This window comes from Aegilops tauschii, chromosome 6, assembly GCF_002575655.3.
Source record: "Aegilops tauschii subsp. strangulata cultivar AL8/78 chromosome 6, Aet v6.0, whole genome shotgun sequence".
NCBI lineage: Eukaryota > Viridiplantae > Streptophyta > Magnoliopsida > Poales > Poaceae > Aegilops > Aegilops tauschii.
The window spans coordinates 364,087,777-364,115,049 of NC_053040.3; positions in this window are offsets into that span (position 1 = coordinate 364,087,777).

A 27,273-nucleotide genomic window follows, 5' to 3' on the forward strand; every position below is an offset into this window, starting at 1 on the left:
TCTAGATTGGATCTCGTGGTTCTAGAACTTGCGGCGTCTGGAATTGTGTTTCATCGACTCTCCTAGGGTTTTTTGAATATTTGGGGATTTATAGGGCGAAGAGGCGGTGCGGGAGGCCACCGAGGTGGGCACAACCGACCAGGGCACGCCCAGGTGGGTTCTTGCCCCCTCTGGGCACCCCTCTAGTACTTCTTTGGCCCATCTTATGTCTTCTGGTCCAGAAAAATTCTCCAAAAAGTTTTGCTATGTTTGGACTCCGTTTGGTATTGATTTTCTAGAAGTAAAAAACAAGCAAAAAACAGCAACTGGCGTTGGGCACTATGTCAATAGGTTAGTCCCAAAAAATGATATAAATTTGCTATAAAATGATTGTAAAACATCCAAGAATGATAAAATAACAGCATGGAACAAGCAAAAATTATAGATACATTGAAGGCGTATCATCCTCTGATGATGATGCTCCTATGACTCGAAGCAGAACTCGTCAAGCCACTGTCGAAGCAAATGCTCCTCCAAATGGAAATGGCAATCAAAATCCAGATGCCGATCAAAATGGCACTCCCGAAGAGAGTGATGATACAAATGTTGATGTTGATGAGAATGACAATGAACAAAATGCTCATCCTCAAGTGGCTAATCGAGTTGATCCATCATTAATTCTCGATGAAATTGAGAATCCAGGTTATCGACCTATAGCTCGTTCACTCACTCGTTTAGCTAACTACTGTGGTAGTTCCTCTTTTGTCTCACTGGCAGAACCGACTAAGTTTGAAGAAGCCATGAATGATCATGATTGGATGAATGCCATGCAAGAGGAGTTGGAGTAATTCGAATTAAATGTGTGTGGGAATTGGTTGACAAACCGAATCCCAAGAAGCACAATATCATCGGCACAAAATTGATTTTCCGCAATAAGCAAGATGAGAATGGCATTGTGGTGAGAAACAAAGCTCGACTTGTCACCCAATGGTACACACAGGTAGAAGGTATTGATTTCGGTGAAACATATTCTCCTGTAGCACGCCTTGAGGCAATTCGCATTCTTCTCGCTTATGCAAATTACAATGATATCCTCCTTTACCAAATGGATGTGAAAAGTGATTTCCTCAATGGTGAAATTGATGAGGAAGTTTATGTTAGACATCCACCTGGCTTTGAACACCCTAAGTTTCCTAACAAAGCTTTCAGGTTGAAGAAAGCTTTATATGGGCTAAAGCAAGCCCCTCGAGCATGGTATGACACCCTGAAGAAGTTTTTGCTCGACAAAGGGTTCAAGCCAGGATCCACTGATCCCACACTTTTCACTCGTGTTGTTGATAATGATCTATTTGTATGTCAAATCTATGTGGATGATATTATCTTCGGCTGTACTAACAATGCTTGCAGCTTAGAGTTCGGGAAAAAGATGTCCGATAAATATCAAATGTCCATGATGGGTGAACTCAAGTTCTTTCTCAGACTACAAATTCGTCAACGAGCGAATGGCATTTTCATTTCTCAGGAGAAGTATCTAAAACAATGCCTGAAGAAGTTCAAAATGCAAGATTCCAAAATGAAGGGCTATAAAACTCCCATGCCCACGAATGGTGTATGTATTCTGTTGAGGATTCTGCAGACTGCACAGCGTGGCTGACGAAGAAGAGGTATTCATGGGCACAACAGATGAATCCAAAGCACCAAATGCAAAGGGCCCAACGGTAGGCCCATCTACCAGCAAGAGAAAGAGATCCGAACCTAATGCGAATGAGCAAGAAGCAGATGCTCCGAAGAAGAGGAAAGGTGGTAGGAAACCCTACACCAACTCAGCTCAGTATATTTCTCATGACAATTACAACACTGTTTCAGGAGAGAATTCAACAACGAAGAAAAGGCGTGTGCAAAAGATTCGGCATCACTGGGTACGGAAGTGGTTCAACTACAAAATGGTTCATCCTCGATATGCCAAGAACTTTGCCTTCCATCCCCTGTGGAGTGACTATCGCGAAATTGGTTTCATCCGAGCAGGTGATCCCAAGGAAAGGCCTCAACCACCTCCTGAAGCTCATGAGTCATCTCTCAAGACACCTAACTCATGTCCTGAAGAAAAGGCCAAGTGCCTCAAGAATGCTGAAAAGAGAGCCAAGAAGGCTGAAAAGGAGTAGGCAAGAGAAGAAGAAAATCGTCGTCTCCTCAAATCAGACATTGAAAAGAAAAAGGTCGTAGGAAAATCAGAAGGGCGCTCAAAGCACAAACATGATCCCAGATCTACCGCTTCGAAGAAAAAGAGCGCATCGAGGAAAAGGCTTGCTAAACTAGTTGAGCCTGAAAGTTATTCTTCTGACCAAGATGATCCTTCGCTCACTAGAGAAGAAATTGACGCAACTCTCTCCGAACAAGTGAATGTTACTACATCCACTGTTCTGCCTGATCTTCGAGCAAGTGTTGTTCCAATAGCATCTCCGAAGAAGAATCCTTTGAAGAGAAAGACCCCTCCAACTACTGTCGCAATGGTTGATAAAGTTAACACAGCTCCTCATCCTGATGCAATTGATTTGCATGATTTGGTAGTTGATGCCCCAGTAGGCACAGCTAAGCCAGGAGAAAAACTCCCCAAGCAAAAGGTGAAGCAAATCAAAGCTCCTTCTGCCGAGCAAAATGCTCCAAGAGGGAGGTTGTGAAAGAAAAGGCTGCTAAATTTGCTCCAAAGTTGACTCAACCCTTGGCATCTTTGCCTCCGGCCGAGAAAAATGTAGCACAGACTGCTCCTACTGCACAGGCTCAAGATGATTCGAATGCACCGCATTATTTCAATCAAGTGTTCATAATGGAGCAGCTTGACAGATTTGTCGAAGACTTGTTTGATGGAGAAGTGGCATCTTTGCCCATTCCCTCTAAAGTAATAACTCAAGCTTCTGATCTGGTCAACGAGATGAGAAATGATTCTATTGAGATCAATGACCTCACTGCCCAACTCAATGAGCTTGACAACCGTATGAACAATACAAAGTCCAAGTTTGTCATCAAGCAACTTGAAGAATCTTATGTGGATGTCAATAAGGCTTTGACTATTCTTCGGCACGGAAGATTGGGATTTCATTCAGATCTAGATAAAATTGTTCGCAAGATCTGCCTCGATCATCAAGCCCAAGTCACTGGCTACAATGATCTTGTCAAAGGGCACATTGATCCATCGAAGCAAAAGAAGAAGAAGAAGAAGAAGAAGAAGAAGAAGAAGAAGAAGTAGAAGAAGAAGAAGAAGAAGAAGAAGAAGCAGAAGAAGATAGCGAAGAAGAATGCTCCTCCTCCTCCTCCTCCAAACGCTGAGACACAAAAAGAAAATTCTCATGAATGAGCAATTCCTTCGCCAACTCTTGAACCAGTTGCAAATGCATCTACTTTGCCAAGTCCAACAGAAACAGTGCCTGTGACCTCCCAAGCTCATGAAGAAAATCCTTCTCAACACCAAGTATCAGACGAAGGTGAAATCCATCAGTCTGAACGACAAGCTTCTCTAGTCTGTGTTGAACCAAATGATTCAGTTCCTCCCTCTGCTCCTCTAACGACTTCTGAAGCAAATCCTCAACGGTCTCTAGTGGCCGATAAAGATTCGGTGCCAGATCAAAGCTCGGTTCTTGACCAAGTGTCTCATCCCTCTCCTTTGAGAATTTCACTCAATACTGCACGAAGAACCTCAGATGTTGATCCTTCTGCAGCTAAATCAGTTTCTGCTCATCACTTAGACTCGGTCATTTATTGCGATGAAGTGATTTCCATTGAAGATGAACTCAAATACCCCTATCCTTGCGAGCAAATGTCGTTATTTTCCATCGACGTTGGCGTCAAAGGGCCACTTTTCAATAGGAGCACTCATCCAACATTATTTCCAGAGAGTCCACATAGCAAGCCCTGAACTTCTGGATCTCCTCGGTTCTGGACTCAGGAACATACCATTTATTATTCTCGGGTCTTCTATGACAGCCGCAGGATTTTCCCTTATGAGTTACCGGATGTTGCTGCGATGAAAAACATCAGCTGCTTCAACCAAGTATTGCAAGACATCGAAGACTTGGGCCTCACGCATGTCTTTGCATATCAGCATCCATGGAACAGAGAGATCATCCTGCAATTTTATGCCACACTATATATCTTCGGTGATGAATCTGATAGCACAAAATTGATCATGGAATGGATGACTGATGGGAAAAGAATAAAATGCTCTGCAATAGACTTTGTCTCCCACTTTCATTTCCCTTAGTTCGAACATGGCAAGACTGAGATTCGAGTTCATAACATTGATGCGATCTCCGATGAAGATTTCCGATGCACAATGGATGAACATAACATTCGTGACTACGATGGTCCTCCCCTGCCTCAGCACTTGACATTCGACAATCAGACCTTATATCATATTCTCACTTATACCCTATGTCCGCTAGCTGGGATGAATACAAACAACGCTATTTCTGATGTTCTTCGGAACACCATCCATGCTATCTCCCAAGGATTTATCTTTGATGTCGAAGATATGTTCCTGCGCATACTGATGGATTAGCTCAGCACCCAAAAACTATCAAGGTATTTGCGCCTTGGATTCAAAAGGTGGTTGACTATGCAATGAAGACCGAATATCTAGCAAAAGTCAGTCACAAGAGCATCATTCCTCTAGTACGTGATACGTCAAAAATCATGGAAGATTTTTCTTCGGGGAAAGTTCCAGTGTCAAGCCCTCCTGATCATCATAACACTTTCAATGGACCACAGCTACCTCAGCGTGATCGTCAACCGAACACACAACCTCCTTCACATCTTGAAGTGAGCTTGCGCACTCAACAGCTGCTGCTGAAGCATATGGCCGAGGATCGCCAAGAGAAAGAGCACCTGGCTGCCAAAGTAAATGCAATCAACAACCAAACAAAAGTTATGCACACGATCATGGCAAAAAACAAGAAGCGTCTATGGGAATTTCTTCATAAAATTCTTCTCAAAGAAGCAATTGAGCAACTCCGACCTCAAAGAAATCTATGCGTATATCGATCAAGAGTTTTCTGTTGAAGATTTTCAAGGCTACATTACTCCCCCTCTGCCAGCTGGTGAACCAACAACGAATTTACTTCGGATTCAGCTGTGAAAATTGCTCAACGAATCAGAAGCAACCACGCCCACGGAGAAACCTGCTGAAGGAAATATTCCATCTCACAAGAATCAACAGGTTGATCCCAATGTGCCTTCGTCTTCTCAGCCTCAAGCAAGCCTTGAAGGATCTGTTGTTGCTGATGATGATGAAGATATTCCAGCCACCTCCGAATCAGAAACCTCTTCAGGCAGTTCTTCGGGAAATGCCTCAGAGTGAATCAAGTTCACATCTCTTCGCACTCAGATTTGCTCTGTTGGATTTGGTCTGTGTTTATTTGCTCTATCTTCTAAGACTATTTGTGCCACTTATGTGCTCTGGTGTAAAACTTCTGATATTGGCTGTAATATTAATAACCCCGCCTGCTACAGTATATTCTCTTGAAGCATTTGTTTTGTAGGTGGAATTATTAACAAAAGTCATGAATGATTGCACTATATTCTCGTTGGATTACTTATCATCAGTGCGAATCATTACCTCGAATTATTGAAAAATCATCCACTTACTTTAATGAATTGCAAGGAATCTCATTATATATCAATTGACCCTGCATACATCTTGGGGGGTACATTTCATCATTGAGCCAGGTAACGCAAGTTCACTCTTGTTCGATTTACATTTCACTTATCTATCTTCACTTGGATGATTATCTATTTTCTCAACAACCATCCAAAAAGGGGGAGATTGTTGGTGAAATGATAGGCCCCTTATGTTTTAGAGATTGTTGACATAAAGAGTATGGGACTTATGTGTTTGCTAGTGCACACAGGCTAACAGTATTGGGAAACGTAGCAAGCAATTTAAAAAAAATCCTATGCTCAAGCAAGATCTATCTAGGAGATGCATAGCAACGAGAGGGGGAGAGTGTGTCCACGTACCATCATAGACCGAAAGCAGAAGCGTTTGACAATGTGGTTGATGTAGTCGAACTTCTTCTCGTTCCGATTGATCAAGCACCGAACGTATGGCACCTTCGAGTTTTGCACACGTTCAGCTTGATGACGTCCCTCGAACTCTTGATCCAGCAAAGTGTCAAGGGAGAGTTCCCTCAGCACGACGGCGTGGTGACGGTGATGGTGAAGTGATCCGCGCAGGGCTTCACCTAAGCACTACGTATATGACCGGAGGTGTAAACTGTGGAGGGAGGCGTCGCACACGGCTAATAGATGTTGTTGTGTGTTCTAGCAGTGCCCTTCCCTCATATATATAGGTGGGAGGGAGAGGGAGCAGCCAAGGGGTGCCCAAATAAGAGGAATCATACTTGGGGCCCTAGTCCTATTCGCCCCCCCCCCCTTACCATAACTTTCGAAGTGGGGAGGAGGGAGGAGGGAAGGAAGGGGGAGGCCGAATCCCTCCCCTTCCTTTCTCTCTTCCCCTCTTTCCTTCCCCTCTAGGTTCAGCCCACATGGGGGGTGAAGCAGCCTATGCTGGCCGATGCGTTTCCCCTCTTGGCCCATTAGGCCCATATAGTTCCCGGGGGGTTGCCCGGAACCCCTTCCGGTGACCCAATACGTACGCGGTACCCCCAGAACACTTCCGCTGTCCGAATACTATCGTCTTATATATCAATCTTTACCTCTCGACCATTTCAAGACTCCTCGTCATGTCGGTGATCTCATCCAGGACTCTGAACAACATTCGGTCACCAAATCACATAACTCATATAATATAAAATCGTCATCAAACGTTAAGCGTGCGGACCCTACGGGTTCGAGAACTATGTAGACATGACCGAGACACCTCTCTGGTGAATAACCAACAGCGGAACCTGGATGCTCATATTGGCTCCCACATATTCTGCGAAGATCTTTATCGGTCGAACCGTAATGACAACATACGTTATTCCCTTTGTCATCGGTATGTTACTTGCCCGAGATTCGATCGTCAGTATCTTCATACCTAGTTCAATCTCGTTACCAACAAGTCTCTTTACTCGTTCCGTAATACATCATCTCGCAACTAACTCATTAGTTACATTGCTTGCAAGGCTTCTTATGATGTGTATTACCGAGAGGGCCCAGAGATACCTCTCCGATACTCGGAGTGACAAATCCTAATCTCGATCTATTCCAACCGAACAAACACCTTCAGAGATACCTGTAGAGCATCTTTATAATCACCCAGTTACGTTGTGATGTTTGATAGCACACAAGGTATTCCTCCGGTATCCGGGAGTTGCGTAATCTCATAGTCAAAGGAATATGTATATGACATGAAGAAAGCTATAGCAATAAAACTGAACGATCAATATGCTATGCAAACGGATGGGTCTTTTCCATCAAATCATTGTCCTAATGATGTGATCCCGTTCATTAAATGACAACACATATCTATGGTTAGGAAACTTAACCATCTTTGATTAACGAGCTAGTCTAGTAGAGGCTTACTAGGGACACCGTGTTTTTGTCTATGTATCCACACATGTATCAAGTTTCTGGTTAATACCATTCTAGCATGAATAATAAACATTTATCATCATATAAGGAAATATAAAATAAAAACTTTATTATTGCCTGTAGGGCATATTTCCTTCAGTCTCCCACTTGCACTAGAGTCAATAATCTAATTCACATCTCCATGTGATTTTAACACCAATAGTTCACATCTTTATGTGATTAACACCCATAGTTCACATCGCCATGTGACCAATGCCCAAAGGGTTTACTAGAGTCAATAATCTAGTTCACATCGCTATGTGATTAACACCCAAAGAGTACTAAGGTGTGATCATGTTTTGCTTGTGAGAGAAGTTTAGTCAACGGGTCTTCGACATTCAGATCCATATGTATTTTGCAAATTCTATGTCTACAATGCTCTGCATGGAGCTACTCTAGCTAATTGCTCCTGAAAGTGCTAGTTATCGACTAGTGGGGGGGTGAATGGCGATTTTTATGGAAGTCTTCAAAACACGAGGGCTTTGAAGACAAACAGTAGAAATGAACCTATTGATATGCAGCGGAAGGTAGACTACACTAGACAAGCCATAGTCAAGTAAGCAATGAAGTGAAAGCACGAAGACTATCAGCAGCTAGGTAGTATGGATCAGGATGGAAGACAGTATGAAGCCAAACAGTAAACAGTCTTCACACAGTGAAGATAATCAGATCATACAAGCAGGCAATGACTTCAGGAAGACAAACTGTAAAGTAAAGGGAAGTGAAGGATAGAACCAGTTGCTTGGTGAAGACAAGGATTTGGTAGACCAGTTCCAGTTGCTGTGACAACTGTACGCCTGGTTAGGGAGGCTGAGATTTAACTCAGAAGACCGCATCTTCACCTTATTCCCGTTGAGCTAAGGACACCCAGTCCTCGCCCAATCACTCTGGTAAGTCTTCAAGGTAGACTTCCAAACCTTCACAGACTTCGTTCACTGGCAATCCACAATGTCTCTTGGATGCTCAGAACGCGACGCCTAACCAGCTGGAGGATTCATAGTCCTCAAGTGTAACAAGTCTTCAGATCACGCGGACAGAAAGACTTCAGTGATGCCTAACACTCTTTGGCTCTGGGTGTTTTGGGCTTTGTCCTCGCAAGGATCTCTCTCTCAAATGCTTCGGAGGTGCGTTGCTCTCAAACGACAAAAGCTGTGGACTAACTCTGAGCAGCCACCAATTTATGGTGTAGGGGGTGGGATATTTATAGCCAGGAGGCAACCCGACCTGATTTGTCCGAAATGACCCTGGGTCACTAAGGAACCGACACGTGTCCAACAATCGGATTTCAAACACACGCGGCGGCTTGACTTGGGTTACAAGTAAAGCTGACTCATCCAGCTCTGGATAAGATTTTCTCTCATTGTCTTCACTCGAAGATATATGATTTGGTTGAGCATCACTTCAGTCACTCTGACTTTGTTCACTTGGACCCCACTTAATAGTACGGTGGTTCCTATGACTCAACTAAGAAGAAAAGGAAACTACGAAACAACTATGTCTTCGCACTCCATAGTTTTCACATGAATGTCTTCTCATGTCATACTCTTCACTGTGAATGTCTTCACGAACCACCATTGTCTTCATTGTCTTCACACATTTTTAGGGGTCATCTCTGGTAGGTAAACCGAATCAATATGGGACTACTACCTGTGTTATCCTGCAATTCTCACAAACACATTAGTCCCTCAACCAAGTTTGTCGTCAATACTCCAAAACCAACTAGGGGTGGCACTAGATGCACTTACAATCTCCCCCTTTTTGGTGATTGATGACAAACCGGTTGAAGTTTTCAACGGGGATAAAAATATGTGAGAGTTAAGGATAAAAGCATTGTCTTCATAAGTTGCAAAAGGCCCCCCCTGAAGATGTGCATATAAGTAGTTTGCCTTTGAATGCAAATGCACATGGCAGGTTTTACTTTGTGGGGATCCTCTTCAACTTACGAAGACAACTCATTATGCATATATAAGAATAACGAAGATAATGACATGCACAATGAAAAATGGGCGTCTACAGAATGACTTCATGAGGAATTTATCATCGCATCATAGAGTAGCAGCAAAACGCAGCAGACGACCATCAAGTTTAAGTGTTACAACTCAAAATCCAAATAGTTTCAAAATGAGAGTTGTAAGAACTTAGCAAAAATAATGCAACCACCCATATGGACCCGCTTGAAGACTATCACCTCATATGCTTCTCCCCCTTTTGTCCGTAATGACCAAAAAGGTTTGAAGACATAGAGTATCTACTCATTCCCAGCAGGAGTAGATGATGGAGCAGGGTCGTCGTTGGAGTTTGGTGGTGCAGACGGGCCTGACGTAGAATCTTGATGCAGTGCAGCCAAAGTCGGTGAAGTGGCATCGTCTTCTTCATCGATGACTCTCGCAACAACAGTTGCAGCCGAAGACGAATATTCAGTATCTTCAATAGATGGAGTGTGACGCCAGCTTGCATTTGGTGGAGGCTTGGAGTCAAACTTGAAGTTCTCTGTGAAGCCATCTTCGCAAAGATCTTCTTCAGGGCAAAGCATTGTGAGGCTCTTCCAGGACCGGCTACAGGCTTCATGTGCAACAAACGAGTTCTTGGTGTCCAAGTTGTGAATGCGATTGACATCCACCAAGAGACTCTGCATCTGATGCTTCAGCCAGTCATGATGTCTATCCTGCTTTTGATGTAAAGCCACCAGAAGCTCGCGGTCGTTGAGGACACGAGGACGCTTCTGAGGCCTTTGAGCTATTGTGCTGGCAGTGGCTTCCGTATTGGCGTGGTGTGGCGCTCTCATGTTTCCAGCAAGAGGATAAGCAAATGTTGCAGCATTTGGAACAAGAATCCCTTCCATTGGCTGAGTGAAGCTTTGAAATTCAGCATTCTAAAGATGAAGAGGCTTCTTGGCAGGCTCGGGGTAGATGGCTTCAATAGACAGATCAACTTCACGCAGAAAAACAATATGGTTGCGCGTTGAGGGCTGATAGTCAATAATGGAATGAAGCTTGATCAGACGCATCACCCATGGAGCATAGAATTTCAGGCCAAACAGATCAATCCCAGAAGCAGCAAGTTGTCTGATGAAGAAATCCTGGGTGTTGAACCTGATGCCATTGATAATATAGAAACCCAAAGTCTTCATGGCGCCTTCAAGTTTAGCTTCAGAAGAATGTCCCTTGATGGGCCATAGAGTACGCCTCACAATATGGTACACTGTGCGTGGCAAGTACTCGAGGTCCTTCACAAAGAATTCCTTTGGATATTCAGCGTCTTGAGGCAATGGCTTCATCATGCTAAGCATTTGGCTCATGTTTGGCTCTGGCTTCTGAAAGATACTCTACAACTCATTCTGATGAAGCTGACAACCAGGTTCGTAAAACTCACCTGGAGTGGGCAGGGAAGTAAGCTCGATGATATCCTGAGCTTTGGATTCATGATGTACATCACCTGACATCCACTCAAGGACCCTAGTCTTTGGATCCCTGTTGTAGCCTCGAATATGGAGTGTGGCATACCTTGTCTGTTACAAAGGGCAGAAGTCCAACATCCCGAAAGCAGTCAAGGGCTTCCTCAAGACATGGCAGCCCAGCCATAGCATCGCAGTCCAGATGCTGGTGCGGATAAATCCGGTCTTGGTTGTAGAGGATGCACGAGTAATAGCTTCGCTACTGATGGCTCCAAAATTTGTCTGAGGAGATCTTAGGCTTCGGTAAGGGTTCTTGGCATTGTCAAAGAAAGTATTGTGCTCCCTGAAGCTGTGCACGCTAAAAGAACCATGTGTAGTTGCAGCACTTGGAAGCCTTGGCAGCCTTGGCTTGGGCTTCTAAACTTGAGGCCTCTGCTCCACATGATAATCATACTGTGGCCCGGGAGCAGTAGGTGGAATCATAACAGGCCATCTGACTGTGACAAACTGACCTTCACGATTGAATGCATGTTCAATGGTGTGAGGCCTTGGGGGAGGAACAACGTCGCTGGAGCTGATTGGTGGCACAACGGTGTCAGTGGCAGCATTGGCTTCAGGCTCCACATGGTCTTCAGCCATGACTGTGTCATTGGCTTCAATGGCATTGTTGGTGGCAGCATCATTGTTTTCAACATCCATCTGTTCAATGACTGGAGGGTCGGGCATAGTCACATTCTCTTCAACTGGATCACTTGCAGGGGGTGTGGCAACTCTTTCTTCTTCTTTATCATCTTCTTTGTCTTCATCGGCTGATGCAGCCGGAATGTAACGCCCCGAGTCCGATGCACCAGGTGTCTTCCAGTTATTCGCCATCGTTGCCATGTCATTCGCTTGCGTGTTGCACTTTGCCATGTCATCATGTGCATCTCTTTTGCATTCATGTCCGTCTCTTGCATCTGTTCACTTTCTCCGTTGTCCGTTTCGGAATCTGACACTCTCTCTTGCACCCGTTGCACCTCTCAGTTCTTGTTTCGTGAGAGGGAGAAAAACGTTCTCAGAATGGGCCGAGATTTGTCGAGTGGCCTTGGTACATCACCGGTAGACCGCCTGTCAAATTTTGTTCCATTTGGAGGTCGTTTGATGCCCCAACGGTTAACCGCGCTAACCGAAATCCTCCTTCTCTTTGCAGCCCAACACCCCTCCAAAACAGCCCACTATCCCATCTAAACCCCCTCCATGTTCTCCGTCCTTGGATCACAATCGTGTGGGCGAAAACCACACCTCCTTTGGACTCTCCTAGCTCCCTCTACCTATATAAACACCTCCCCTCCATTTTTCGCGGATGAAACCATAGCCTTCCTCTTCCTTGCGCCGCCGGACATGTCCACCCTCGCCGGACATGTCCAGCCGCCACGTCGCCCCGGCCAATCGTGGAGTGCCACGTCGCCACCGCCGCCGCCCCGTCCATGTCGTCAGCCCCGCCGCCCTCTCTATCCTCCCACCGCACCGGCCCGCCCGGCCCGATGCCGGCCATCCAGGCCCGGGCGCCCGCTGCCGCTAGCCCGCATCCCCGCGCCTCAGCTCCGCCCCGCCGCCCGATGTGTTGCCGCCCCCGCGCGCCGCCGCCCGCTGCAGCGCTGCTGCATCGTCCATCGCGCTGCTCGCCGCCGTGCTGCACCGCGCCGCCTGGCCGCCGCCTCCATCGCACTGCGCGCCGCCCGCCTTGGGTCCCCGCGTCTCCAGCCACCTCTGCGCCTTCCCCGCCACCGACGAGCCTCGCCGGAGCTCCCGCGAGCTCGCCTGGGCTCTCTCCGGTCGGATCCACCCCGGGTGGATGAGATCTACCGGCTCACCCAACCAAACGGCTGGATGCGTCCCGCACGGCGCCGTCCCGCTCCGCTCAATCCCACGTTGACTTTTTCGGAGGTTGATTTTTTTCTCTAAGTCCCAGTTTTCCAGCATCATGTGTGCATGTTCATCACATCATATCTTCATGCATATTGCTCCATTTTGCGTGTATGATATGTGAAATTGTTAGTCTCTGAGTGCTTTACATGGTGGAGTAGTTTGCATGCATGTTACTGTCCATATTGATGCCCTAATCATCATTTCAAAAGTGCTATATGATGTTGTCTGCTGGAATTTATCAGAACTTGCTGATTTGTCATTTTCATTGCATTTTGTGTGTGCATCCTATGAGCATCATGTCTACATGTTTTAGGAGCATCTTCATGCCATCCTTACAGTGGTGCAAACCTTGTATTTTTATGAGTTCTGTGGTGACTAGCACAAGCATGCAAAGTAGGCCACTTGATGTTGTTGTTTTCAGACACTTTGTATTTCTGCTAAGTCTTTTCCTGTTACATTATGTTGCTATGTAAACTTGTGCTTAGTATGTCTGCTAAGTCTTTTCGTGTTACATTATGTTGCTATGTAAACTTGTTGCCACAATTAGATCCACAAATATTTTGAGGTAGTTCAGTAAGAGCGTTTTGAAGACATGTTTGTGCTCTATCCATTCATGCCTCTGGTTGTAATTATGGAGTAGCGTAGCTTGTCATTACCATGCTCTACTTTTGCTAAATTGTTGCTGTCAGTTTGTTAACATGAAGTTCATTTTTGCCATGTGTTTTGCTAGTGATCCATGCACCCTATGACCTTGCTCTTGCCATGTTTAGCTTCATAAATGTGTCTTCCTACTGTTGGTTACCTTGTGATGTCATAAAATGCTTTGTGGTGAGTGGAATGAGCTTGCAAAGTTGCTATCACGAATCTGTTTATGCCATGCCATGATTTCTTCCAAGTCTGAGATCTGTTCATATTATTTTCCATGTTTGCATTGATGCTACTATCAATTCCATGTATAATCTGGAGATGCCTACTTGAGATATTTTGATGTCCATGTTATTCTATATCACGCCATGCCTTTTGATGCCTCATATTTGTCCTCTACCATATGTTTTCATTGCCATGAATATTCCTAAATGATGTTCCAATTTTCTGATAACTTCGTGATGCCATGTTGTGAGCTTGTTATTAATTGATCTATGCCTCTTTTGGAGTTGTTCCAATAACATGCTTTGAAGTATGCTATGAGTTCTTTGTCCACATGCTAAGTTTGTTAATTTTGGACTTCATATGACCTCTGTTCCAAGCTTGCAAACATGCTATGCTGATGTTACTGTTTGACATTTGCTGGAATCGTTACAACTTTCAATCTTGTCTTGATGGTTCCCACTAGTCCATGTGCCATATTTATATGATGCCTTGATGTTATTTTCTCCTTGTTATGTGTAATTTGATGCCATGACCTTGGTTACTATATAACTTGCTGTAGCTTGTCTCTTTCTTGCTCTCAAGTTGCCATCATGCTAAATCTGTCATCCTATTAACAGCATGTTCCTTTTTGCAAGTATGATAGTAATTACTCCATGCTTCATATGAACTTGTGCGCTTGGACTAATTTGAATTATATCATGTTTACTAAATGCCCATGTCTTTTGCATGTTTACTTAAGTTGCTATGCTTGTTATTATGTGCCTCAAAAATCAGCATCATAATGTTATGTTTTGCATTCCCAGATTTCCTCCAAGTCTGAGAATCATCTTATATCATGTTGCATCTTGTCTTGTTATTTGCCATTGATCTAGGGCTCATATTGGGATGCTTAGTAATAATGTTTTTCCATGTTTAACCAGTACTTTAATGCCATGCTTTTTTTTACCATGATCTTGCAATATATCATCATTGTTTCGTGCCTCCAATATGTCAACATGTTATTTCTGCTCACATGTGTGCTCTGTTTTTCACCAAGTCATAATCTGTGTTATTAAGTTTTTTTTTGCATTGATCATCTTGGATTAATCTTGATGCCTATGAACCTGAACCTTAAATGTTATTTGAAGCTTGTTGCCTGTACTTTGTGTGCACATCAAGTTTCTTCTTATATGATTCCTGTAGCATGTTGTTTCCTTGATTGCAAAGTGCTTAGTTGCTGTTTTGGGCAGATTGTGTTTGAATTTTGTTTTGAGTGTATATGTTGAACCGTTGCTCCGTTTGGAGTATGCTCTATATAAAACTTGCTTAGTTTTGCATGTAGTTTCATGTTACCTGGTTGCATCCTTGTTTTGGAGTGTTTGTGATGTTGTTTTGCTTGCATTTGCAGCAATGCCATGTTTAACTTGTTTTGCTCATATCTTCTAGGTCGTAGCTCCGAATTAAACGAACTTTATATGTAACTTGACTAGAAAACTATGTAGATCATCTTGGTGCACTTTAACTTGATGTTTAACAACTTCAACTTTGTGTTTTAATCAGATCTGGACCAATTTCGAAATTTGCATATGAGGACTTACCGGAATTGTTATATGTTGTTTCCGGCCTCATTTAAACTTGCTTTGATGTGTTGCTCTTGTATGCATCATCTCTTGACATGGGTAGCATCATATAGCCTTGTCATGAATCATACTTGGTTGAGCATCATGTCTTGTTTATGTGTTGTGTGTTTACCATGTTGTTTGCTTCTTTCTGGTTGTGCTCCTTCTCGATAGTTCCTGTTTCGTTGCGATTGTGAGGATTCGTTCGTCTACGTGGCTTCGTCTTCTTCTTGGACTCGTTCTTCTTCCTAGCAGGATTTCAGGCAAGATGACCGTCACCTTGGATCTCACTACTATCTTTGCTATGCTAGATATCTCGATGCTATCGCTATGTCGCGCTACCTACCACTTGTTTGGCTATGTTACCGCTTTGCTCAGCCCCTCTTATAGCGTTGCTAGTTGTAGGTGCGGTTGCAGGTTGTTCCATGTTGGGACATGGATTTCATGGATATTCTTGCGATATCACAATATCTCTTATTTAATTAATGCACATATATACTTGGTAGAGGGTGGAAGGCTCGGCCTTATGCCTGGTGTTTTGTTCCACTCTAGCCGCCCTAGTTTCCGTCATACCGGTGTTATGTTCCTTGATTTTGCGTCCCTAACACGGTGAGGGCTATGGGGCCCTCTTGACAGTTCGCTTGGATAAAACTCTTCCAGCAAGGCCCAACATTGGTTTTAACATTTGCCATAATAATACTTGAACCTAATAATTAATTTGCATAGGGCGTAGCGAACCCGAGGATTCTTTTCTACATACAGGGCGGGCCAGTGCTGATGGTGCTGGTCCCAAACAGGCAGCCTGCGGGGCCACCTCGGGAAAACTCGAGGGCTGGTTTTACTCATAGCTTGACCCATCCGGACGTGTCCTGAGACTGGATATGCGCGGCTACTATCAGGGTGTCGACACGCCGGGAGGCTTTGCTGGATTAGTTTACCATTGTCGAAATGTCTTGTGCACCGGGATTCTGAGTCTGATCGGAGGTTCCCGCGATGGACGATTGTCTTCGCGGATCGTGAGCTTGTCATGGTCTAAGTTGGGACACCCCTGCAGGATTTAAACTTTCGAAAGTCGTGCCCGTGGTTATGTGGCAGATGGGAATTTGTTAATATCCGGTTGTAGAGGACTTGAAGTAAACTCAATTAAAATACACCAACCGCGTTGCGTAACCGTGATAGTCTCTTTTCGGGGAAGTTCGAGAGGAGAACATGGTTGGGTTATGTTTGAACGTAAGTAGTTCAGGATCACTTCTTGATCATTACTAGTTAGTGACCATTTGCGTAGATTCTCATTTTACTCTGGTACTCGTAAGTTAGCCACCATACATTGCTTAGTCGCTACTGCAACCTCACCACTTTACCTCTTCCTTACCCATTAAGCTTTGCTAGTCTTGATACCCATGGTAATGGGATTGCTGAGTCCTCGTGGCTCACAGATTACTACACCAATAGTTGCAGGTACATGTAATGCGATGTTCATGATGCGAGAGGGATGTTTATTGTTTTGGAGTTCTTGTTCTGCTTCTTCTTCATTCGAGGGATAGGTTCCTGGTCGGCAGCCTGGGCTAGCAGGGTGGATGTCGTTAGAGCTTTTGTTTGTGTTTCATCCATAGTCAGATGTTGATCTATGTATGATGTATTGATGTATTCTTGCGGCATTGGTATGCCTTGTATGTATCCCCATCTATTATGTAATGGATCGATGTAATGATATCCACCTTGCAAAAGCGTGTCAATATGCGGTTCTATCCTTGGTGGGGCCTTCGAGTTCCTTTAGGTTAGAGTCGCATATTGGGCGTGACAAGTTGCAGAGGGGGTGGCTTCAGGAAACACTTGACGTGCTACTGAGCTAGTGTGTTGTGCTTCTCCTTCTGGAATGCTCAACATGGAGACCTGTGGCCGGAGGCCCTTGCGAAGCCTGTGAAACGCTGGCGATGCCTTTGGAGAAGGAGTGGTCTGTTCCATGTAGTCTTCGTCGTCAAGCACCGAAGTGGTGACTTGAGGTGGTGGTGTTCTTGGTGTCTCATCTTGCAGAGGGGTTTCTTGGTGTTGTCGCTCCTCCCATGAGTCATCTTGAGCAATTGGCGTCAGTGGAGGACCAATGCTAATGAGTTCAGTGCTCATGAGAGCAGGCGATGATACCGACTGGGGCTGGAGCTGAGGAAGGACTACATCATCATCAACATTGTCTTCATGACCAATGTCTTCAACTGCATTGTGGTCAACAGCTGGAACTTCTTCACTTTCTAGAGCCTCATTGGAAGCAGGCTCATGGATCACTAGGTGACGTTCTTGGTTGGTTGATGCAGGAAGAGTGACGGAGATAGGTTCAACGATGAGGGGCTCTGAGGCAGTAGCACGCTCTTTCTTCGAAGACTTTGAAGCCTTTGTCTTCAATTTCTTCTTGGAGGGAGCATCATCAGAAGTATCCTTGAGCTTCCTCTTCCTGGTTTCGGCTTTAGCATGCCTGGTTTTCTTCAGCTCTGAAGCTGCTGAGGTGACCTCTGGCTTCGAGCCAGTCATACTGGTAGGGAGGACAATGCTAGGTACTTCCTGCCGTTGATCTTCGGATGGGGGCACAGTAGACTTCTTCTTTTGCTTGGCAGCCATCCTATGGTTGATGCCAGGACGCCCAAGAGATTTTCTCTTTTCAGCTTCATTGTGGGCTTGGACACATTTCTGCGCATAGTACTTCATGCACTCGCGTGAGCCTTTGGCTTCTTCACGCTTCGTGTGGAATTCTTCCTTAAGATCATGCAGCATCTTCTTGAAGATTTGAACATCAGCCACACTGAGGTTGGCCATGTTCTTCTTGAAATGCGCCTTCTCATGATCAATCTTGTTCTTGAGCTCGACGATTTTCTGAGCCAAGGCCAATTCATTAGCAATGGCTCCGTGAAACGTGACGCTTATGTCCACGGCAGCTGAAGATCATCAATACTAATGCTCTGGTCATCAAACCATTCATAGATGAAGTTGTTCAATATGGCAACATCAAAGAGGGGCAGATCGCTGAAGATCCCCACCTCTTGCTTGCTCTTGATCAGCATCTCAAGAGCTTCATCACCAAGATCTTCATCACTGGACAGATCAATGGTGTCTTCCTCGTTGCACAAATTAGCAGCAGGAGTCAGTTCATGCCCAAAAATCTTCATGGGCTTCTTCGTCTTCTTGGTCCTCTTGGAGACACAAGACAAATCTTCAGACTACACACTGGGTTCAGGAGGTGCAGTCTTCAACGGCTTCACAGTCGAAGCTTTTGGTGTGGCAGAGGGCTTCGAAGCTTTTGACTTCTTCTTCTGCTACTTCGGTGGTGCTGGCGCATCTTCATAGTCTGCGTCATTAGCAGATTGATCCATCGTGGCCCTCTGAGCAGCAATGTGAGAGAGAAGCCCATCAAAGTTATTGAAGGGGCCGATGACATTGGCATTGGCTTCACGTGTGCCATCTGGCCTTGGAGCAGACGGGCCAGGGTTGAAGTTGAGTCCGAGATCCTTCTTGTTCTTCGCAACAGACTCCTTTGCGAACTGGTACTTGTGCTTGAACAGATTGTCGTCAGGACAACATAATAAGGATGATGGGTCGGCATTCTCAAGCTTCGGTCCATGGACCATGCAAGGATAGAAGCCTTGGGCAACAGCTTCAGGCTTTGACTTTGGTTCCAGATTCTTGTACAGGCTATCGCCCCATGGGCGCTTGATGGCATTCTTCTCAGCATATTCAGCACTGACGAAGTTGTACTTGAACCACTATTCTGGCCAATATCTTCGAATCCATTGGATTGGGGTCTTGCGCTGATTGTAATTCTCCTCTGTATCAGTTTTGTACATTTTAAACAGATCAGGCGGCAGATCAAGAGCAGTGTTGCCACGGCGCTGCCTGCCACCCTTCCTTGCTGATTTCTCAATGGCCATGATATTCAGACAAATTGGCTTCAGAACAGTGAAAGGCTTCCGTTTACTTGTCAAGCAAGAACTGGCTTCAGCGGAGTGAATATGATGTTGTAAGAACTCTGCAAATGAATGCAGACTATTAGAACCAAGGAATTCTCCCACGAACCTGTACCTGTGACAGCATTAGAGATGCGAGGGAAGGGGAAGAGGTCATATGCATTCTTAGAAAATTTTGAAGATAAATCAGTTTTGAAGACATTGACCTCATAGAGCGAAGACATTCACTTATTTGAAGAGAGTTAGTTCCAGATTTGTATGAATCCATGAATAAGTACAAGTGAGGAATCTAACTAGTTATGAAGCATAAGTGAACATACTTTGCAAGTAATGAGATTCAGAAAGAGACAGATCCAGATTTGGAAGTGTAGAAACCACTTTTGGATGAAGTGGATGAATTTGACGGATCAAAAAGACTGTAAAAAGTGAGATTTATTTACCCCAACCAACTGCTAGATGAGGCAGATGGGAGGCCGAGCAGTCCAATCTCCAGTGCCCTAACTTGGCGGTGGAAGACACCTACGGCGGCGGCAGAGAGGACGAGGTCCGCGGCCGGCGTGAGGATGGCGTCGAAGAAGTCGCGGCAGCTAAACGCTTCATCTCCGACATCTACGCGAGCTAGCGGTGGCGCTAGGGTTTGAGCAAGGTGGCGAGGTAGAGGAGGAGATAATTACCGCGTGGGGTGAGTATTTATAAGGTAAAGGGTTGCACAGCGTAATTACGCAGGTGTCCCTGGCGGTTCACATCTGATGGACACGTGGCATGCATGCAACTCATTGGAAGTTGTTCCATGTTCCCACGCACGCCTGGTTTGTAGGGTGGTCGTTCCGGCTTCTCCGGTATTCAGGCAAAAAGGATATAACATTGAAAGCAGTTTTAAATGTGTGTCTGTGTGTCTTCAACTGACAAGGACCTAGTGAAGACATTTGACACGTTCCAATAGAACGCATATGACTAGATAGATAGAATTTGAGGAAGAAGCACAGAAGGGGTTAGGGTCCGTTCACATTCACTTAGTTCAGAAAATGGCAAGTTTGAAGACATAGCTATAAGTGAATGTTGTAGAGGACAGAACATGCATATATATATATACATCAGAAAAAGATCAAATCAACATTGCGAAGATAAATCTTGAAGACAAACCAAATGCGAAGATAATGCAATCATGACGCCAAAAGAAAATCTTCGAGAAAGTTTGGTGGTGGCGTTACCCACCGTATAGGAAGTATTAGACCCAGACACGGCGCACAATTATCGTGGCGCTCCGAAGTCAAATTCCGCGTTAATGTATTCACACTTAGAGTGTATGTCTTCATTGATTGAAGATATATGTTACTTCGTGTGTTGCACATCTAAGTCATCAATATGAATAAGCGTTAGGATGTGTGTCCAATCACAAGACATTTGAGGATTCCAAGAATATTTAGCTCACATCGCAACTTGCAAAACCTTTTCTCATCCAAGGGCTTTGTGAAGATATCTGCCAATTGCTCTTCAGTGTTGACGTGAATGATATCAGTGTCTTCCTTCATGACGTGATCTCTAAGAAAATGATGACGGATCTGAATGTCCTTTGTCTTCGAGTGCTGGACTGGATTGTTGGCATTCTTGATGGTGCTTTCGTTTTCGCAGTAGAGTGGCACATGCTTCAGGTGGATGCCGTAGTCCTTGAGGGTTTGCTTCATCCATAGAAGTTGAGCGCAGCAAGACCAGCAACAATGTATTTGGATTCAGTAGTGGAGAGTGATACACAGTTCTGCTTCTTTGAAGACCAACGGATAAGAGATCGTCCAAGAAAGTGACATGTGCCTGATGTGGACTTGCGATCAACCTTGTCACCAGCATAATCAGCATCTGAGAATCCAACTAGATCAAACTCTGAGCCCTTTGGATACCATAATCCTAGTGTTGGAATGTAAGCCAAATATCGAAGAATTCGCTTCACAGCTAAGTGATGTGATTCCTTTGGTGCCGCTTGGAATCGGGCACACATGCAAACGCTAAGCATTATATCAGGCCTAGATGCACATAAGTAAAGTAAAGAACCAATCATGGAGCAGTATACCTTTTGATCGAACTCTTTACCATTATCGTCGGGACCCAATTGACCTTTGGTTGGCATTGGCGTTGTGTACCCTTTGCAGTCTTGCATTCCAAACTTCTTCAGGAAATCTTTGAGGTATTTCTCTTGTGATACAAAGATGCCATTGCTCTGGTGATGGATTTGAAGACCAAGGAAGAATTTTAGCTCACCCATCATGGACATCTGATATTGCTCTTGCATCATATGCCCAAGCTCATCATTGTATCTCTTGTCAGTGCAACCGAAGATAATGTCATCCACATAGATTTGGCATACAAATAGTTCACCATCGTATGTATTCATGAAGAGGGTGGGATCTAGAGAACCAGGTTTGAAGCCTTTGCTCTTCAGGAAGTCTTTGAGTGTGTCATACCAAGCTCGAGGTACTTGTTTGAGGCCATACAGTGCCTTGTTGAGCTTGTATACCATGTCAAGATGTTTTGGGTCTTCAAAACCAGGTGGTTGTGCAACATACACTTCTTCTTCAATTTTGCCATTGAGAAAGGCACTCTTTACATCCATTTGGTAGAGAAGAATGTTGTGATGGTTGGCATAGGCTAGCAGTATGTGAATGGCTTCAAGCCTAGCCACAGGAGCAAATGTTTCATCGAAGTCAATCCCTTCAACTTGAGTGTAACCCTGAGCAACGAGACGAGCCTTGTTTCTGACAACTTGACTATGCTCATCTTGTTTGTTGCGATAGATCCATTTGGTGCCGATGATATTGTGCTTGCGAGGATCTGGACGCTTTACAAGCTCCCATACATTTTTCAGCTCGAACTGTTGAAGCTCTTCATGCATAGCTTGAATCCATTCAGGTTCCATGAAGGCTTCATCAACTTTCTTGGGTTCAGATATAGAGACAAATGCAAAGTGCCCACAGAAATTTGCTAGTTGTGTTGGTCTTGAACGAGTGAGTGGACCAGGTGCATTGATGCTATCAATTATCTTCTCAATATGTACTTCATTTGCAACACGAGGATGGATTGGACGAAGATTTTGCCCTTGCTGATCATTGTCTTCATCTTTAGCATTGGCTTCATGCTGAGCAGTGTCTTCGGGCTGATTAGGTGCAGAAATGATGATTTCCTCATCAGCTTGTGCCTCTGAAGGTATGATTTCTCCAGTACCCATAAGCTTGATAGATTCACTTGGTGTAGCTTCATCTAGCACATTTGGCAGGTGCTCTCTTTGCGAGCGGTTAGTCTCATCGAACCGCACATCCATAGTTTCAACCACTTTATAGTGAAAGAGGTTGAAGACTCTGTAGGAGTGCGAATCCTTTCCGTAACCAAGCGTAAAACCTTCATGTGCTTTTGGTGCAAATCTTAAAGTGTGATGCAGATCCTTGATCCAGCACCTAGCACCAAAGACTCTGAAATAGCTGACGATTGGCTTCTTACCAGTCAGGATCTCATATGATGTCTTCTTTAGGAACTTGTGAATATAAACACGGTTGATGACATGGCAGGCAGTATCAATAGCTTCAGGCCAGAACTTCCTTAGAGTCTTGTACTCATCAAGCATCGTCCTTGCCATCTCAATGAGGGTTCTGTTCTTGTGCTCCACGATGACATTCTGCTAAGGTGTGTATGGAGCTGAGAACTCGTGTGTGATGCCCAATGTATCAAGATAAGTGTCGAGGCCAGTGTTCTTGAATTCTGTGCCGTTGTCACTTCTGATGTGCTTGATCTTGATGCCATAGTTGGTCATGGCACGATTGGCGAATCGTCTGAAGACATCCTGCACTTCAGTCTTGTAGAGGATTATGTGCACCCATGTATATATCGCGTAATCATCAACAATGACGAAGCCATAGAGGCAAGCAGTGGTAGTGAGGGTAGAGTAGTGAGTAGGGCCAAATAAGTCCATGTGAAGCAGCTCGATGGGACGTGTCGTCGTCATGATTGTCTTCGAGGGATGCTTGGTGTAAGGGCATATTTTACCCCATGTGGTTTTGGTGATTGATGACAATGCTTTTGCGGACTAATCGTGTGCATTGAGCATTTCAGATATCGCATGTTTAGGAACAAGACGATTCGTTGCCCCTCAGAGTCTGGTGAAGACGGAGTTTTCTCTACGTTTCCTTTCGGTGGATTTGAGTCGTAGGGAAGCCGTACTATTGAGAGGGGGTCCGCTTTGGAAAGGTTTGGGTGGAATCATCACGTACACGTTTGTTCCTTTTGCACCACCTTTCCTTTGCCTCTTTGGAGCAACCACCGTTTATCCGTATCTCTGCAAATGAAGGACTCCTACTGATTGTTGTGTTGTGGCATGCGGAGCAGTAGTACCGCAGATGCCCAAGGTAGTACCGGCCGGGGATGCGGTAGTACCGCAGGCCCTTGCGGTAGTACCGCTCCCCTGGCGCGGTACTACCGTGGCCTCGGGCCAGGCATAGTAGCACGAACGGAAGTAGGGGCGAATGTAATTTTTTACATCCGCGCCCTATGTGGTAGTACCGCACCCTGTATGCGGTAGTACCGTGTCGGATTTTTTGGACAGATAGAAACTCAGCGGAAGTAGCCGCGGATGTATTTTTATTCGTCTGTGCCTTCCCAGCCCAGACAACCCTGCCTTGCGGTAGTACTGCAAGGGCGAGCGGTAGTACCGCTTCGGCGGTTCTACCGCTCTTTGCTTCAATGCAACAGGGCTGGTCTAGTTCTTGCCGCGCAAGCGGTAGTACCATAGTGCCCCGCGGTAGTACCGCAGGCCCTTGCGGTAGTACCACATGTTGCGGGCTGGGTAAGTGGGTAACGGTTGGATTTGTCTTGTCACTATATAAGGGGGGTCTTCTTCTCCGTGTTGACTACCTCTTCTATCCCTAAACTCCATTGTTGCTCTAAGCTCCATTTTCGCCCGATCTCTCTCCCTAGCCAATCAAACGTGTTGATTCTCTAGGGATTGGTTGAGAAGGCCTCGATATACACTTCCACCAAGAGAAATTTGATTCCCCCCACTAATCCCTTGCGGATCTTGTTACTCTTGGGTGTTTGAGCACCCTAGACGGTTGAGGTCACCGCGGAGCCATATTCCATTGCGGTGAAGCTTCATGGTGTCATTGGGAGCCTCCAATTAACTTGTGGAGATTGCCCCAACCTTGTTTGTAAAGGTTCGGTCGCCGTCTCCAAGGGCACCAATAGTGGAATCACGCCATCTCGCATTGTGTGACGGCGTGAGGAGAATACTGTGGCCCTACTGGCTTCTTGGGGAGCATTGTGCCTCCACACCGCTCCAACGGAGACGTACTTCCCCTCAAAGGGAAGGAACTTCGGTAACACATCCTCGTCTCCATCGACTCCACTTTTGGTTATCTCTCACCTTTACTTGTGCAAGCTTATTTTGTGTTCTATCCATTTCTTGTTTGTGTGCTTGTTGTTTTTGCATCATATAGGTTGCTCACCTAGTTGCATATCTAGATAACCTACTTTGATGCAAAGTTTAATTTGGTAAAGAAAAACTAAAAATTGTTAATTGCCTATTCACCCCCCCCCCCTCTAGTCAACTATATCGATCCTTTCAATTAGTATCAGAGCCTCGTCTCTTTATTAAAGACTTTGTCGTCCGAAGAGTATGGTTGACACCGTAGACGGTGGGGAGGAGCACTCCGGTGTGAATCCGTTCTCGTCCACGGCCGATGGGGGAACCGCGGTCTCTCGTGAGGAGTTCAATGTGGCTTTGGACACATTCAAAACCTCCATGACGACCGAGGTTGAAAGCATGTTTAACAAGTTCTTAGAAGGCCTTAAATTATCCACCGCACCTATGAAAGTGGGTGATCCTGCTAACAAGGTGACGGATGCTAACTCCGACAAGGGGGAAGCTACTAGTGACAAAGTTCCTTTATCTAGTGGTAGAAATGGTAGTGGCATCTTTGCCCATGTTGAACCTCCAGTTACTTATGGAGGACCGGTTCCCTCCACTCATTTGAATCATGTTGGTCCTCCTCCTAAGAATGTAAAAAATGAGGATTTTGACTCTTGGGTCTATCGCTTTAAACATCATTTAAATCATGTTAATACTAATCTTTGGAGAATTGAGCAAGGTTTCTATCTGCATGACCCATGTAACTTCACACCTAGAGAAGCCGCGGATCATCAATTCAACAAGAATGCTCTCTTCATCATCCAAGATGAAATTCCATCAGAAGATATTGTGCATCTTCGACCTTTCACTGTGGCCAAGGAAGCATGGCACCATGTTGTTTCCATTTAGAAGGGAAGCGCAAGCATTCAACGCTCCAACTATGAAGTGGTGCAAGATGAAGCCGATGAGTTTGCAATGAGTGAAGATGAAGAACCTCATGAGCTTTACCGGAGGTTAACCACTCTCGCGGTCTCACTCTGAGATCATGGGAGCAAGGATACGGATGACAATTGGATCAAGTGCAAGTTCCTCAAGGCCATGATGCCTTACCACAAGGCCATGTCCTCCGTCATCCGTAAAAGGCCGGACTTCCACACCTTGTCCTCAAGTGAAGTGTTGGATGAGTTTGTGGCAATGAGGATCTTGGACAAGACCGCCGACAATGCGGTGTTGCGTTCTCAAAGAGCAAAGAAGCCCAACCTTGCCTTGAAGGCCAAGGCTAGTGTGGAAGAAGAGGACGAAGAGGAAGAAGAGGAGAGCAACCCCGAAGATACGAAATATGCGTATCATGAGCACATAGCTCTCGCTTCAAGGCAATTTTGGAGCAAGAAGAACACAAGGTCCAACTTCAACAAGAACAACTCAAGTGGCGCGAAGGTCAAGCAACGTGTGAGGACTTGCTATAATTGTGGTAATGTGAGCCATTTTGTTGCGGAATGCCCATATGAGAAGAGGGAAGACAATGGTGGCAAGCTCATCCGAAAAGACAAGGCCAAGTCCTTTCCCAACAAGAGCAACTTCACCAAGAAGACTCCTCCCAAGGGGTTGGTGGCACAAGAAGAGTACAATGAGGATGATGATGATGAAGACGGTGAGTTGGTTGCTGTCGGATCTGGGGTTCCGGCAAAACCCTTAAGGTTCGAACTCTGGGGTGCGCGCAAAGTTCTTTCCCTCCTACCGATCCACGCCCTAGCTCGCTAAGATCTCGCGGACGAACTCGACGAACTCGCAACACAGAAAGACACGAGGTTTATACTGGTTCGGGCCATCGTTGTGGTGTAATACCCTACTCCAGTGTGTGGCGGTGGATTGCCTCTTGGGCTAAAGTACAAGGGGAAGAACAGCCTCCTGAGGTTGAGGTGTTCTTGTGCTCGGTGAACTTGTGGGGGTGAGATGGCTCTGAATGAGTCAAACCTGAGTGCGTTCTCAGATAAGATGCCCTCTACTGTGGTGGCTAGTTCTACTTATATTGGCCCTGGTCCTCTCCCCAAATATTGAGCGGGAAGGGAGCCAACAACGACGGGCAATTTGAAAGGGGACAGCTAGTACAAGCTATCCTGACAAAAGTGGTCTTCGCCTGCAAAAGGCCCTGGTGATGACGCCATCTTGGGCTCCATGGTGACCTCCGTCTTGCCATCCTGCTGGTCTTGGTCTCGTTGCACCGATATGGAAACCCTTGCCTGATGCCTCGGTACTCCACGCCTGCGCTTGCCTCCTTAGAACCAAAGAGGAAACAAGGACGCTGCGCGCGCTGGCGCCCGCCTGGCGCTCGCCTAGCGCCGATCGTCATGGCTCACGTCACGAGAGCCTCGCGAGGTTTGCCCCACCTTGATATCTCCGCTCCTCGCGAGCCTGCCTGGAGAGGCCGCCCCTGAGGAGGTCTTGCGTCGTCCGCCTCGCGAGGCTTGGCCCCTCACGAGGGTCTTGAATGTCTTGTTGACGAAGATGGGTCGTACAGGCCTGCTCGCATAGCCACGCCGTGGGCCGCAGGCAGGCAAGTCTGGGGACCCCCGTTCCCAGAACACCGACAGTTGCCATGGCCACCGTTGCCATTGCGACAAC